The sequence below is a fragment of the Opisthocomus hoazin genome, chromosome 1 (genome assembly GCF_030867145.1).
Source record: "Opisthocomus hoazin isolate bOpiHoa1 chromosome 1, bOpiHoa1.hap1, whole genome shotgun sequence".
Taxonomy (NCBI): domain Eukaryota; kingdom Metazoa; phylum Chordata; class Aves; order Opisthocomiformes; family Opisthocomidae; genus Opisthocomus; species Opisthocomus hoazin.
The window spans coordinates 9,605,159-9,621,689 of record NC_134414.1 but is presented as its reverse complement, the minus strand read 5'-3'; the positions used below and the strand labels follow the sequence as shown (position 1 = coordinate 9,621,689).

General features: G+C 47.3%; 1 long non-coding RNA gene across 3 annotated transcripts; it reads right to left on the bottom strand.

Annotated features, from left to right (window-relative positions):
- Positions 1 to 1,408: 1,408 nt before the first annotated feature.
- Positions 1,409 to 16,480, bottom strand: LOC142360863 (uncharacterized). Of its 3 annotated transcripts, none has more exons than XR_012763461.1 (6): positions 16,050 to 16,480; positions 12,097 to 12,295; positions 10,206 to 10,293; positions 8,511 to 8,636; positions 6,384 to 6,536; positions 1,409 to 4,231 (listed from the first exon to the last, which is right to left on the bottom strand). It is a non-coding gene; the product is annotated as an uncharacterized LOC142360863 (long non-coding RNA). The 3 variants fall into 3 exon arrangements; XR_012763462.1 differs by having other exon boundaries at positions 8,517 to 8,636; XR_012763463.1 differs by lacking the exon at positions 6,384 to 6,536.
- Positions 16,481 to 16,531: the final 51 nt, after the last annotated feature.

Sequence of the window (16,531 nt, the reverse complement as noted above, 5' to 3'; positions counted from 1 at the left end):
GAACACGCAGAAGGGGAAGACAGACAATCGGGACCAGCAGCCTGACGGCCAGCGCCTGTTCAGCTGCTGTGGGAATCTATGTGTGAGCCTGAGGATTATTAAGATATTACATCTTCTTTAACAGTGAAGTGCTATTCCCTGGGTGAAACAAAACAAAGCCTGATCACCGTTGTTAGAAATCTTAAACCAGAACAAAGCAGTCTTTCTTTTCTTTGCCAGTATTTAAACATCTCATTGCTGAGCCAAGAGTAAAGTAACGCTGTGCTGCAGAAGCCTGTACATTATCCTGATGTGCAGCAGCTGAAGATTTAGTCAAGGCTGCTAACTGGGACCTTCTCCCTAAACCTCTGGCCTCCAGTTCAGGTCTTTAACAAAGTGGCTGCATTCCAGTGGGTGTCTTCAGGGACCTCGAAAATCTGCTGATCTCTGGTTTTCTTTGCAGTCTGTAGTCCAAGATGTAGGCAGGGCTCCTCCAGCAACGATTTTAAAATGCAGTCCTAATATTACCTCTTCCATGCATCTGTATTGTACTGAAACTTGACTTTATAAATAAAATGGTCAGCTTTGAGGTGGTTTTATCTCTACAGATGAATTGTGAGAATGGTGTTGAACTGTGGCATTTCGCTATGGGGTCAGAGGAACCTCAGGCTGTAATCCATGGCCACAGGCAGATTAAAAACGGCTGTCAGGGCTGACACCTATACTACAAACACAGATTTCAATGTTCTTCATTGCGCTGATGCTGGAACTTGTCCAGTCCCTCGACGAGCTGGTTCCGGGCACCAGAGTGGTAGGAAACTACTTCAGGGGGAATAAAAAGTGAAAGCTGTCTGCTGATTTATTGCCTTGGAGTGGGTCATCGAGGGTGATGTGAGCAAGAGAGTTGGCAGTAGGAACAGAGTGGGATCATGTAACCAGGGATGGATCAGACCTGTGGCAATCAGATTGGCTTAAATTGTCACAGAATTGTCACCAGAGTTGGACAGCCGCTGTGGGTGAGACCCATATTTATGGAGAGAGATCCTTCCCTGTGCCCAGCCGTGCCAGCCGCTGGTCCCCAGCCTCCTCCTCCTCCCACCAAATGGTGCTGTGGCCTGAGATCTGCCAGGAGAGCTGCCCTGTGCAGTCGCAGTGAGCTGAGATGCTGTTAAAGGAATGAAGCAAACCAAACTGGTTGGGACTCTGCTGGGCTGGGAAACAGGTCTGCCCTCAGACAGGGGCAGTAACCTCCAGAAGAGGAATGTGGCGAGAGGTTTAATGGGCTGGGTACACAGGGTACTGGCAGCTAGTACTCCTGTGGTCATAGCAATTTCCAGTACGTGTGCTGGTTTCTACCCTTAAAGAGCCTGTATGTGTCATCTGTGAAAAATACAACAAAACCCAGAGACAGGCTACTAGGTGGCTTGAGAACAAAATTTATTCTTATAGGGAAGAATTACCAGGTCTCTTTATTTTAGTGGAGAGAGACGTAGCAAGAAGAGATGGTAAGAGCTGGAGCCAGGCAAATTTCACATGAGAAATAAGGCACAATTGTTCAACTGTGAGAGTGATTAACCAGTGGAACAGTCTACCACGGGAAGGAGTAGATTTTCCATTTATTCAAGTGCTCAGCTCAGGACTGGATGTCTTTGTGGAAAATACTTTCAATAAACATAAGATTTTGGGCTCAGCACTAACTCACTCCGTAAAATTCTATTGCGCTTATTAAACAGGAGATCAAGCTGGATGATATAATACCCCTTCTGCTCTTAAAAATCCAAGAAGTGCAAATGAAATAGCTATTGAGCTCCACTGGAACTGGTTAGGGCACGCATTCATACGCTTTCCTTGTCAGTGGCAATGTTTGAGGTGGAATATTGCAGCTCCTGATGACCTGGTGTCCAGGACAGGATCCGACTCCTGCTCAAGCCTCCTCTGAGGTCAGCCCATCTCTGTCTGAAGCCCCTTAGCTATGATTACCTCCGATTCAACATTCTTTGTTTCGAATTCAGATTGTGTTCTATCAAAGTAGAACTACAAATTATGGGAAAAAGAAGTATGTTTTAGTACCAAGTAAAAGGTAAGTAGAAAGAAGCAAATTTAGTTAGCTACAACAGATGCTACATGTGAATGAAGGCTGAGTAACAAGCTTTTCATGTGGTCTTGTATCTGCAATTTTCTCAGCGACTCATCTCAAAAGCTCTCAGAGTCCTTAAAAATCTGGGTTTTTTTCTCCTGAAAATAGTAAAACAGCTTTTAAAAGAGCACTTTCCCTCAGCGGGGTCCAAAGTCCACTAGTGAGGAAATCAGCATTATTATTTCCTTCGGTTTTATACATGGAAGTGAAAAAAGTGAGTTGTCCATAGCTAGTCAGACACTAGTGAGAGTGCTCCTGCAGTCTATATCTCAGGTAAGTATCTGACAAGATTACAAGTATACAGATATCTTTATTTTATTACAAGAAACCCAATTTATTTTCTTAAAAGAGTTTTCTGTGGTTCTCTTTTGATACTAAGCCTGAAGGAAGTGGGCTAAGGGAGTCTTTTGCTCATAGTTGGAGCTGGCCCTGATAGTTACTGTCGAATAGAGTCGAACAATAGACAAGAGATAGTTAGAAGCAGTAAACATTTCTGGTATCCTCTGGAGTGTCATTGCCATCCATTTAACATCTCCTTTAGATGTAGTTAAGATGTTAAGAGTCGTTCCGTAGCCAGCAGTGTGGGTAATGTGCAGCCCAATGGCAAACGAATGATATCAAGTGGGAGGAGAGTAGATGCCAAGTGCGTGATGCTCAGCCTGAAATCCAGCGCGCAGCCGTGCAGCTGTTTTGCATGCGCAACGCTAGAGGCCTGCGTGCCACCTGAGCGTTTGCACGAAACCCTGATCAGGAACGGTTAGCATGCAGGCACTCGAACTCTCTGTGCACTTGGCTATACAATTTAAAAGCAGGCCGTCACAGAATGCTTTGTTGTTGGAAGGGACCTTTAGAGGTTGTCTAGCCCAACTGCCTTGCAGTGAGCAGGGACATCTTCAAATGGATCAGGTTGCTCAGAGTCCCGTCCAACCTGACCTGCAAGGTTTCCAGGGATGAGGCATCGACCACTGCTCTGGGCAACCTGTGCCAGGGTTTCACCACCCTCATTGCAAAAAATTTTTTCCTTATATCTAGTCGAAATCTACCCTCCCTTACTTTAAAGCCATTAGTCCTTGTCCTGTCGCAACAAGCCCTGCTAAAAAGATTGTCCTCCTCTTTCCTACAGGCCCCCTTCAGGCACTGGAAGGCTGCTAGGTGTCCCCGCAGCCTTCTCTTCTCCAGGCTGAACAGCCCCAAGTCTCTCAGCCTTTCCTCACAGGAGAAGTGTTCCAGCCCTCGGATCATCTTTGTGGCCCTCAGCCTGAAGCTGAACTAATAAAATAAGGTGGCTATTCCTATCATTGTTTTACAATATTGTAACACTGCTTTCATGCACGAAAGTCACAGCAAACAGCCAAGCACAGGCCATGGTACACAGAAAGGATATGAAGGCTCCACAGTCTTCGCAGTCAATTTTTTTCTGCCAGCCAACTTTATAAACCACTTCCCAGCAATAAGCCAACATGCTCACTGTGGAAACATGAACTCTTAAGTTTCTCAAGGATTATCAGAAATATGTAGTTACCCTGAGCTCAAATCTTACCTTGGCACTGAGAGGAAAGGAAACAGGCCAATGAGACTTTCTCCTGACTCTGCTGCTGTGTAATCTGTGAGACTACTTTATTCTCTACTAATCCCTATTAATTTTGTGCTTCCTTCTTGTCTGCCCTGCACCTGGAACAAGCCTGTGTAGAAGGAAACTCAAGAGGCCATTGGCCACATTGGCCTTAAATAGGATCAGTTAAGCCTAAAGTATTCCTAACTGGCATTTCTCTAACCTTAAAGTCTCCATATGCCATCTTCCACAGCAATCTATTTCTATTAATTATCTATTCCTATATTTTTTTCCTATACATAAACTGAATCTTCTTTACTATAATTGAAGTCCATTGCTTCTTGTCCTGTGGAAAAGAAATTATTTCTTCTTTTCAATGGCCTTTCATTTCTTTCTGTCTATTATCATCTCTCCTCAGTTTTCTGTTGTTTAGGGCAAGAAGTTCCAGTTTGTTCCATTTTTCCATTGCAGGTCATGTTTTCAACCCTCTCATCATTCCCGCTGGTTCTTCTCTGGACGCTCTCCAGCTGAGTCATATTGTTCTTGAAGCACAGTGCCTGGAACTGGATAAACAGATGAGACCTTAGCTGCAGTAGCTGACATTATTCAAGGTGTTGTCTGTTGCAATCCCCTCACCCTCCTTCCTGAAACCTGGTCCTTACTTGTGCAGTTGAACATGGCTGCCTAAGTGCAGTATCTTCAATTTATCCCCATTAAAAAAAATTTTCAGACCCTTTTAGAAATATGTGAAGCGCTTTTGGAATTCTAATCCTATACCCCAGTGTATTTTCAGGCCCCTCCCACCTCTGCCATTTCCATGTGGAATGTGCCCATTTTCCATTCCAGCAGCAAAATTATTGAATAGATTGAAAAAGACTTAACGAGGGAGAGTCCTACTTGGTAATGCTGCTATACCAATAAAGGATGGCAGCAAGGAACAGCGCAACGCAGTTGTGACAGCACTGCGCTAGGCTGGTAGTACCCAGAACAGAGATAGACCAGCTTTGTCATCTCCAAACCTTTCATAGAATCATAGAATCATTAAGGATGGCAAAGACCTCTAAGATCATCAAGTCCAACCGTCACCCCAACACCACCATGCCTGCTAAACTATCTCCTGAAGTGCCATATCTACATGCTTTCTGAACACCTCCAGGGACGGGGACTCTACCACCTCCCTGGGCAGCCTGTTCCAATGTCTGACCACTCTTTCAGTAAAGAAATATTTCCTAATATCCAATCCAAACCTCCCCTGATGCAACTTGACGCCACTTTTAAGGTCTTCAAGTAGAAAAGTGGTGCAAAGCCGTGTTGGGCCATGGTTTAACCTGTTAAATTTTTAAAAGCAGCATCAGCTTATGTATTCTGTTCCCTGCCTTCCCTTTGGCACTTGCTCGTATGCCTGCCCAGGTTCTTCTGCCAGGCCAATGCAAATATTTGTTTAGTCAAGGGGTAAACCAGGTTGGGGGAAAACTGGAGCAGCACAGGGAGAAGAAGTATAGTTCAAGATTAGATGTACGCTCTGAACCAGTTCATCACGGAGCTTGTGCCCACACAAGAAAGAGGACAGGGAAGTCTGACTGGAAGTGTATGCTTACAACGGGTTTAAGAAAAACTCAGCCCTTGCTGCTGCTCAGATAAATGGCCCTGTGCACCTCTCTGCTCTTGTCTTCTCTCTGACGCTGGGTGTAGTGCTTAAAACCACTCTATTCTTTTTGGCTCGGTTAGTTTTCCATCAGATCGGATCCCTGATCCGGCTGACTGAATATTTAAACAGTCAGTAATGTTGGCTCAGGACAGGTGGTGGATGTTCAAAGGCCTCTAGTTGCATCAGGTTGAGGAGGTTTAGACTGGATATTAGGAAAAATCTCTTTACTGAGATCTTTACAGGCTAAGGGCCTTCCATCGTAACTCCGGACCCGCTTTCCACCCCCAGCTCTGTGTCCTCTCACCCCAGCTGCCTTGGCAATGTTTCCCAGTGCCTCCAGGCCAGTATCTTTCCCTTGTTTTTCTAATGCTGGCATTCTCATGACCTTGCACCTGCAAACCCTGATAGAGTTCTCAGCAGGTTCTCAAGGGAACCGATTGCGACCAGCGTGAGAATCACATCTTCTTGCTTGGTTTACATTACAGGGGGCACAAAGCTTGACAACCATCCACCCTGCAGCACCTGCAACATAAGCGGTTACAATCAGTAGCATTTGGGGGGTTCCCAATAAATATTGTATCATTACTATGGGAAAAGTGCTGCAGGGGGGCGGTCCTGGAGAGGAGTCCAGGAGAGGATGCTTTCTGGGGACCCTCTCCTCACATTTTTCTTTGCTGCCCACACAGAAGCATTCTCCCTTTCCCTTCTCTTTCTCAGTCTCTCATTTATTAGATTCAATGTATGCCCTCAGCTATGAACCCCTCTAATAAATCTCTGTGCATGTGAACTTGTCCCCCAGCCCCATGTGCAACAGGGGAAAGGCATGGAAGGCAGGAATCCCCCTGAGAGCCCCCTTGCTTTAGCAACAGCACAGTCTGACACCAGCTCTGCGGCACCTTACAGCAAATTGTCCAGTTCCATGCAGTTAAAATTAATCTAAACTGGGTTTGCCACCATATGTAATGGAGGGAAGACCCATGCCGAGGCAGGAGGGTGAGTGGAATAGGAACGTGCTTTTTGGTGGCAGCCTGCAGCTGCACTGGATTGGAGTAAGAGTGAAACCATACCCGAAGTGGAAAGAAAAGCCATTATTATCCAAGACTTTCCTCTTTGTAGAGAGCTAACAGGTTTACATGAACTGCTGTGACCAGAGGAACGGTTCAGGAGCCGCACGGCTGCCAGGCACCACAGAGTCAGGTAGATCCTGGGGAAGAGGGTTCCTGGGAGAAGAAAGAGCAACAGCAAAGCTATGAAGGGATGGGACACAGGAGCTGCTCCAGCAGCTCCGCAGTTGTGGGCTGTTGCCCTCTTAGCACTGCTGGCAAATCTGTGCCTGCACCCTGTTATGTGCCTGCACCCTGTTCTGTTATGAGGTTTCGCAGCCGCTTTGGAGTTTTTGCAGTACAACTACTGAAAAATTAAACCGAAATATGAGCTGAGAGAATAACCCATTTATTTAAATATAGATTAACCTTAGGTGTCAGACCATTTTTCCCAGCAAATAATTCCTGCACCGTGAAGCTAAAGAAAGCCTGAATTAGAAAGAGTAAGTATGTCTCTAAGGCATTTCTAAATCATCAGATCTCGTTGCAGCTAATCATTGCACTGGTATTTTAGCACTGTGAGTAGATTCTGAAGATGATGCCAACACAGTCATCATGGCTGTGTGTGTTTCATCGGAAAATATTTTGGGCTAAGTGTTGTGTGTGGCTATTTCAATAGAAAAATATTTAAGGCAAAGTGTATTGTCATGGCAAACTACATAGAAAAACTAGGGTGGGGCATGGGAAAAAAGGCAAAAGTTATGTACAAACAGGAACAGGAAAAAGCCCGACTTTGCAAAATTGTATTCAATTACCCACAGATTTTTTGCATGAGCTGCTCCTCTGGTGGGTGATACTTACACAGAACAGACAATGCGGTGCAAGGCCTGAGCCTGTACTAACATCCCCACGGACTGGCTGTGCAACAGGGCTGTTTGTGGAAGAGGATTCCCTGAGTGTTAAGGACAGAGCCAGGCCAAGAACAGCCTGCCCAAGAGGTGCCGAGAGGTTCTGGAAGCACGGGGCTTCCCTGGATAGTCCCGACCTGTTGCATCTTTCCCGGGTTGAAAGCAAATCTCGGTGGGGATCACCCTTGTAATGTTTTCTGGGGAGATGCAGAGAAAACTCTAGGGAGGTAGATGCACATGCTCCTGCTCGCTATACAGACAGGGCATGTGAAACACAGTTTATCTGAACATCAGTTTCTTCTACTGGCCTTTCAGGTTCTTCAATGCTATGGTGACAGACTTAGTACTTTTCTATTCACACTTCTAGGAAAAAGTTCTGGGATGGCCCAAAGGGTGGACATCAGCCCTTAGCATTAGGACATTTTTAATTGCTGCTGGTACAGGCGTATCTGCCACACCAGCAGCTGAACTCCTGTTGATGGAGGTTGTGTTGCTACTGGACTCTGTCACAGGGCCAGCGTGGGGCTGCAGATCCCCAACATTTCTTCCATAAACTGGGGTCTAAAGTCCCTTTGTAAATATGCTTCATACACTCTATGTGTGCCTTGCTGGTTCAGTGAAAGCTCCTTCACACACAGGACAAGCCATTCCGGAAGAAAGGTCACTTTAAACTGGACTAAAGGCTCTGTTCACATGAGCTGTGGGTCCATGAGGATTTATTTGGTGACGATACTGGCTTAAGTAATCCTGGCTTTTTTCCTCCCACCTCCTTCTCTTCCCACCAGTTGTTCATGTGCCACCCCCTGCACTGCGCCAGCAGAACTGTTTGTGCAGCTACACTGTGAACAAACAAGGGAACTGATCTAATACAACAAGGCAAAATGGAGAAATGTTGTTTGTTTTCTTCTGCCAGATTGTTTGACCTGTGTGATTCATTACGCAGCTATGGAAATCACTCCGTGGCAGCGAACGGGAGGGCAGGTGGAAGTAGAGGAAATCAGTTGGCTGGGCAGGAACGGGACTGCCTGAGCAGCGCTGCTGCTGACCATGAAACCACAAACCGAGCCTAGGCTTTACTGATGCTAACTGCATGTTGTTGCCCTTCTGTCACGACAGCAGAAGAGTTGGTAGAGCAGTGTGGACGGTCCTACACCTTGGGTCCAACTCTTTCACCCTTGAAGACAAACCACGAACTAAAATGGCACACTGGGAGATTTCAGCAGATGGCTGAGCTGTAGCTCACCACTACCATCAGGATGAGATCTCGTTTCTCAGCCGTCTTTCACTCCTGTCTGCAGCTGCCAGCCTTGCTTTGCACCGGTTCTAGTGGTCATCAGACAGCTTGCAGAAGTCTGGTCTTGTTCATTAGCTAAAGAGAAAAGATCAAGTTATTTTGTGCTCGATCCATCTGCTTCTGTGTTAGTGAGCTGAACTGGCTCATTGATAGCCTTTGGGAAAGCAGAGCTCATGGAAGAGAAGTGGTGGAAAACCCGAACTAGGAACATGGAGAAGGTTTGGAAAGGGCGAGTGGGTGAGATATCCTTCCTTCAGCAGTGCTGAGTTGTTAGATCAGCTCAGCTGTCTCATCTTCTGATTCAGACACACCTTCCATTTTTACGCAGGTTGTTAGCTCTAGCAGATGGATAAAATATATGACTTCTATCCATATCATCCTGAACTTCTGCAGCGAGATTTAAATGTGTGAGCTGTTCCTTGCTTTCAGAGTATGAGTCAGCTAAAGGTTTGACCCATTAATCTTTCAAAAGTGAGAGGGGAAAACACGCTGCAGCCTTTTCTGGCTGTTGCATTCCCACTGTGCAAAAGGGATGCTAGGGGTTTCTGTGTTAAAGCTTTTGCTTTGGTTTCTAAATTTGCTGTTTTCATAAGGCGAAAACTACGATGTTAGCTTACAAACTCAACTGGTGTTCTGAAAATCCAGCTGTGTGTTCAGATTCTTAATAAAAATACCAGTAAAACAGCCTCTGTAAATGGAGATTAACTGACGGAGCTCTCAGCAATACATGGAGCAGAACAGAATCCACCTCAGTTGCCATGGCTATGTTTTCCCATCGAGCTAACAGAATTAAAAAAAATACTTTTTCCAGTTAATTCAGCAATTTTGACCTATACACACACAGAAAACAGTTAATATCAATTAGAAGGTGCACTTTTATACAGCAGATGTCGTTATCAGGTAATTTAGGTGCAGAGCTACCTCTGTACATAGGTAAAATAACTGTTACCTAAGGCAGCATAGGATCAGGGGCAGCACAAAGGCCAGGGCCCCAGTGCAAATTCCGGAGCTCTAACAAGTCAAACTCACAGCTGCTCCACTGAGTATCCATATAATACTCAGTGAATATGCCAGAATACCTCTCCAGCCTTTTCCATGCTCCCTGTGGCAGTGGTGTTGTCCTTTTGGGACAATTTTCCAGGGCTCTGCTCCTTCATCTGTCTGCCCACAAGCTCTCTATTTCAAGTATCCTCCTTTCCCAGCACAGCCCAGCCCCTTCATCCTTAGAATGGCAAAATTCAGTGTTACCTACACAGCTGAGAAACCCTGAGCTTACTCTAAGTCTCTCTAAACCACCACAATTAATTACATTCTTTCTTACATATCCTTTACTGCCTGCTCTTTGAGAAAAAAATACTGGGCTCCCTGGACCAGCTGATTGCCAAAATCACCACCAGAAGAATGCAGGAGGGAGAAGATCCTTCTGTTTTATATAGACTACCAGAAGCATTTCAAGGAAGAAAGATGCCAGGGCAGATGTCATGCTGGACATATTACAGTCAAGAAAGAATTGGTCAAAGATGTGAAAGCGCAGTCTTGGCTGCAGCAAACACAAGACTGTAGAGCTGAAAATCTGGAGACAGCTGAGCAAGGCAAGTAGTACAGTCACAACCCTGGACTTCAGGGAAGCAGGTTTTGACTTACTCAGGAATCTTCTTGGCAGGATCCAATGGGAGACTGCTCTAGAGGGCATGGAGCCCAGGGCAGCTGATTGATCTTCAAGGAGAACCTCCTGTAAGAAAAAGAGCAGTCCGTTCTGATGTGCAGAAAGTCAAGCAAGTATGGCAGGAGGCCAGCATGGGTGCACAAGGGACTCCCAGCTGCGCTCCAGCACAAAAAGGAAGTGTACATAAAGTGGAAGCACAGATGGTCTGCCCAGGAGGAATACAGAGACATTGCTTGAGCATGCAGGGCTGGTGTTAGGAAAGCCAAAGCTCAGCTGGAGTGGAAACCGGAGAGGGAGGTGGAGGTTAACATGAAATGCTCCTGCAGGTATGCTGGCAGCAAAACGAAGGCTGAGGAAAATATGGGTCGGCTGCTCCATGGATCAGGGGACACAGCGACAGAAGACATGGAAAAGGATGAGGTACCCAATGCTTCTTTTGCCATGGTTTTCGCTGATATGGCCTGCCCTTAGGCTTCCCAGTTCCTCAAGCCTAGCAGCAATCTGTGGGAGCGAAGCAGTACCCAGCACAGCAGTTAGGGAGCACTGAAGCCAACTGGATGCACACAAGTCCACAAGAGCAGATGGGATGCAACAAAGGCTGCTGAAGGAGCTGGCCAATTTCATTGCAAGGCCACTCTCTACCAGCTTTGAAAGGTTATGGTGATCTGGGGAGGTTCCTGATGACTGGAGATGGGTAAAGGTTACACCTATCTTCAAGGAGGGCAAAAAGAAAGATCCAGAGAATGACAGACCAGTCTGCCTAACCTCAGTCCCTGGGAAGGTGATAGAACAAATCCTCCTGGAAGCCACGTCCAAGCATGGGAAGGACAAGGAGGTAATTCAACAGCCAGCATATATTTATCAGGTCAAATCGATTGCTTTCTATAATGACATGACTGCCTGTGTGGACAGAAGGGGAGCTGGGGATGCTGTAAAGCTTTTGCAAAGCTCTTGATGTGTTTTCCTATAGTACCCTTACAATCAAATTGATGAAATATGGCTGGATAAGTAGATGACAAGGTGAGTGGAAAGTTGCCTTGGCCATTGGCTCAAAGAGTTATCAAGGCTACAGAGCCCAAGTGGCTGCAGGTTACCAGTGACATCCCTCAGGGACTGATACTAGCACCAGTACTGTTTAATGTCTTTTATTGATGACCTGGATGATGGGATGGGGAGCGATCAGAGCAAATCTGCAGACAATACTAAACTGGGGGTGAATGATTTATAAGCTGGAGGTTGGGGCTTCTATGGAGAGTGTCCTAGAATGGTTGGAGGAATGGATTCATAGGAACCTCATGCAGTTCAACACAGGCAAATGCAAAGTCCTGCACTGGGGGAGAAATAGCTTTATGCAATAGGAAAGGTTAGAGGTCAACAAAGGAGCCTAGCAGGAAAAGACTCGGAGGTCCTGGTGTACAGCGAGTGCAACATGAGTCAGCAGAGTGTCCTTGCAGCAAAGAGGGTTAACCACACGTGAGCTGCTGTTAGCAAGAGCGTAGCCAGTAAGGTAAGAAAAGTGGTTCTTTCCCCCTATTTGGCACATGTGAGACCACATCTTATAAGAGTTCAGTTTTGACCTCACCACTACAAGAAATACATTGATAGACTGGACGGAGCCCAGTAGAGGGCCACCAGGCTGCTCAGGGGACTGGAGCTCACGACGTATGAAGAGAACCTGAAAGAACTGGGTCTGTTCAGCCTCAAGAGAAAGCTGAGGAGGGAGCTTATTGCTGTCTACAGTTGCCTAATGGGAGGATGTAGAGAAAACAAATGCACAGGGAAATGATGAGAGGCAAGGATGAGGGGCAAGGGACACAAACTGAAGCACAGGAATTTCTGACTCACTACAAGGAAAAAAAAAAACCTTACCATGAGGGCAGTCAAACACTGAAAAGAGGGGACCACAGCAGCTGCAAAATCTCTTGCATTGAAGGTATTCAAAAGCAGACTCAACGAAGCCTTGAGGAACTAGCTTTAACTGGCCCTACTTTGAGCAGGGGTTAGAGATGATGAGCTTTGGAGGTCCCTTCCAGTTTACATGATCCCATGATTCTGGTAAGAAACGTGCCTTGAAGAAAATGAATGAAAGGAGTGAGACTGATTTACTTTCAACCCACATATATTAAAAGTATTTCAACGTTCCTGAATGATTCAGAAATATTCTGGTATGTAAAAAATACCCCAAACCAGCTCATCTCTTAAGACACCACGTCTTGAAGGCATTCCAGAAATTCTTTCTTTTTTTGACATTTACTACTGCAATCCTATGAGAACTCACATTTGGCAAAATCCTCCCATATATATCAAATCTAGCTCTCCCACCGTATGCTTTTAAAATACCACTAAATCATCATTACTTGAAACTGACTGCAGATTTAAAAAAAAAAATTTTTTGTTCTCCCGTTTTCCTCTATAATCTATGTCAAGGGCCCTATTACTTCTAGCTAATGTATGTATGGTATTCGTAACCTGGACAAGCTCGAGAAGTGGGCCTGTGTGAACCTCATGAGGTTCAATAAGGCCAAGTGCAAGGTCCTGCATCTGGGTCGGGGTAATCCCCGCTATCGATACAGGCTGGGGGATGAAGGGATTGAGAGCAGCTCTGCTGAGAGGGACTTGGGCGTGCTAGTGGAGGAAAAGCTTGACATGAGCCACCAATGTGCGCTCGCAGCCCAGAAGGCCAGCCGTATCCTGGGCTGCATCAAGAGAAGCGTGGCCAGCAGTCGAGGGAGGGGATTCTGCCCCTCTGCTCCACTCTGGTGAGACCCCACCTGGAGTCCTGTGTCCAGCTCTGGAGCCCCCAGCACAGGACAGACCTGGGCTGTTGGAGCGGGGCCAGAGGAGGCCACAGCAATGATCCGAGGGCTGGAACCCCTCTGCTGTGAGGAAAGGCTGAGAGAGCTGGGGCTGTTCAGCCTGGAGAAGAGAAGGCTGCGGGGAGACCTTAGAGCAGCCTTTCAGTACCTGAAGGAGGCCTATAGGAAAGATGAGGAAAATCTTTTCAGCAGGGCTTGTTGTGATAGGACAAGGGGTAATGGCTTTAAAGTAAGGGAGAATAGATTTAGACTGGATATAAGGAAGAAATTTTTTACCATGAGGGTGGTGAAACACTGGCACGGGCTGCCCAGAGGGGTAGTGGAGGCCCCATCCCTGGAAACATTCCAGGCTGGGTTGGACGGGGCTCTGAGCAACCTGGTCTAGTTGAAGATGTCCCTGCTCACTGCAGGGGGGTTTGGCTAGATGACCTCTAAAGGTCCCTTCCAACCCAAACCATTCTATGATTCTATGATCATACTAATTAAACAAATCATAAACTGTAATACATCTATCTTCATATGTAAGAGATGCTTCTCCCCGAATACAGTCAAGAAACTGAGATACAGAAAAGCACAGAGCCTTTCCAAATAGAATTTCAGCAGAACACAAATTAAAGCAAATTCTCTGAACTTTCAAGCTTGTGTTTAACCACACAACTCATTCTTTAAATAGAAGCTTGATGAAGTGCACTATGACTTTTGAAAACTCAACTCCCCTAGTGTACTGACCTTTCCTGTTTTCTGAGAAAGCAGAAAAAAGGCAAGTGGTTTAGACTAAGAACAGTCTAGAGAAGCCAGCAAGATTGTCACCTGGTGAAAGAAGCCCTCCAGCACCCAGAAGATGGGAGAAGGCATAGACCAGTCTGGGCCCAGTAAGTTGATGATGGAGACTGAACTGGTTGATTCTGGGTGTCAGTGGGGAACCTCCCTGCATATAAGCCAAGAAGCACGGGGAAGCTGAGGCTTTTACTTTCCTTACATTTTGGATGAGCCAGTGAAACGTGGTGGAGTTGAATAGGTAGCTGGCCATCTGCAGCACGTCAGCTGACAGCTGCAAAATGAAGGGGAGCTGTCTTCTCTCCAGCAGCTCAAGGGCACCCACGGGGAGAAGTCAGAAACCCTCATCACTGAAAACTTCGTGCCTGCCCTTCTTTCGACAGATCTGCAGCGCCGCCGTGATTTAGTCTTAACATGCCAGTCCAAAAACATCCTGTCATATTTTAAAAACATGCCTGTTCTCTGTATATTTTCCCACAAACACTTTTATCACAACCTTGATCTAACAGCACAGACCCGAGTAGAGCTTTTATTAATTGTAAACTATAACCTTTTGCTGTGTATTATGTAATGCTTCATTGGAGCCTACAGTTCTGCAGATGAAAAGAGAGTGTTTATTGCCAAAAACACTATAGCATGTGCACCATTTTAACCGTATCTCTTCCTCTTTATCTCTGAAGGTTATGCGAGATTAAATTTTACATACAGGGCAGGGCTCACCTCTGTCACTGCCCTCAAAGCAATCACTTTTCGAGAATGGAATGTCTCCCTCGGGGAGGAAAGACTTGTTTCTGCCCCTACCAGAAAAGCAGATAAGACGCTGCGTCTGTGGGCATATTACTTTTTCCCCTTTGGTAGAAGTTTATTTAGTGTTCAGAATTATGGTGACTCTGGGACCTGTGATTTCTGAAGTAAATAAATAAAAACCTGGCAACTGCAGTTATGTCACCGAATCACAGAATGGTAGGGGTTGGAAGGGACCTCTAGGGATCATCTAGTCCAACCCCCCCTGCCGAAGCAGGGTCACCTACAGCAGGCTGCACAGGACCTTGTCCAGGTGGGTCTTGAATATCTCCAGAGAAGGAGACTCCACAACCTCCCTGGGCAGCCTGTTCCAGGGCTCCGTCACCCTCAGAGGGAAGATCTTCCTCATGTTCAGACGGAACTTCCTGTGCCTCAGTTTGTGCCCATTGCCCCTTGTCCTGTCACTGGGCACCACTGAAAAGAATCTGACCCCATCCTCCTGACACCCACCCTGGAGATATTTATTGGCATTCATAAGATCCCCTCTCAGCCTTCTTTTCTTCAGGCTGAACAAGCCCAGCTCCCTCAGCCTCTCCTCGTAGGAGAGATGTTCCAGTCCCCTCACCATCCTTGTAGCCCTAGCAGGCTGTGCTGTCATTCAGCGTGACCTGGACAGGCAGATAATTATTGGGCAGAGAGGAGCCTGATAAGGTTCAACAAAGGCAAATGCAGGGTCCTGCATCTGGGGAAGAACAACCCCAGGCATCAGTACAGGCTTGGGGCGGACCTGCTGGAGAGCAGCTCTGTGGAGAGGGACTCGGGTGTGCTGGTGGACGACAAGTTTACCATGAGCCAGCAGTGTGTCTGGTTGCCAAGAACGCCAGTGGTGTCCTGGGGTGTGGTCAGAAGGTGGAGGGAGTTTTCTCCTTCCCCTCTACCCTAGTGAGGCCTCATCTGGAGTACTCTGTCCAGTTCTGGGCTCCCCAGCTCAAGAAAGATGAAGAGCTACTGGAGAGAGTCCAGCGGAGGGCTACAAGGATGGTGAGGGGACTGGAGCATCTCTCCTACGAGGAGAGGCTGAGGGAGCTGGGCTTGTTCAGCCTGGAGAAGGCTGCAAGGGGACCTAATAAATGCTTACCAATATCTCCAGGGTGGGTGTCAGGAGGATAGGGTCAGACTCTTTTCATTGGAGCCCAGCGACAGGACAGGGGCAACGGGCACAAACTAAAGCACAGGAAGTTCCGTCTGAACATGAGGAAGAACTTCTTCCCTCTGAGGGTGACGGAGCACTGGAACAGGCTGCCCAGGGAGGTTGTGGAGTCTCCTTCTCTGGAGATATTCAAGACCCACCTGGACAAGGTCCTGTGCAGCCTGCTGTAGGTGACCCTGCTTCGGCAGAGTGGTCGGACTAGATGACCCACAGAGGTCCCTTCCAACCCCTACTATTCTGTGATTCTGTGATTTACAGCTGTAGCAGGAACTCACCAGTGAGCACAGCGGCAGGCAGCAGAGCAGAGCTTGTCTTCCCTCTTCGGCAACACCATTCTCAGGCTAAAGGACTTTTTGTAGAGTGAGAGAAAACAAAACAAAAAAGCCCCAAAACGCCAAACCCCTCTAGGCGCGAGAAACGGCCCCCGGGAGCCGCGCGAAGACGGACAGCAGCCCCGCTAACCCCCGTGGCGACGGGAACCGCTTGTTTCTACCCCACACGCGTCCTCGGCCGGCCGCGGCCCCGCCACAAGCAGCGACCCGAAGCCCCCCGGGTTGTTAAGGGATAGGTTGGCGGGCGGCCCGGCCCCGCCGAGGCGGGCGGCGACTGCCCCGTCCCTCAACCGGCGGCCCCTCAGGCGCCGCGCGCGGGAAAAGGCGCTTTTTATTTTTCAGCAGTGTGGCAGCTCGCCGCTCCCCGGCCGGGGAACGGGCGGCGGGGCTGCTTTACGGCAAGGCGTTCCGGCCTCCCCGTCCGC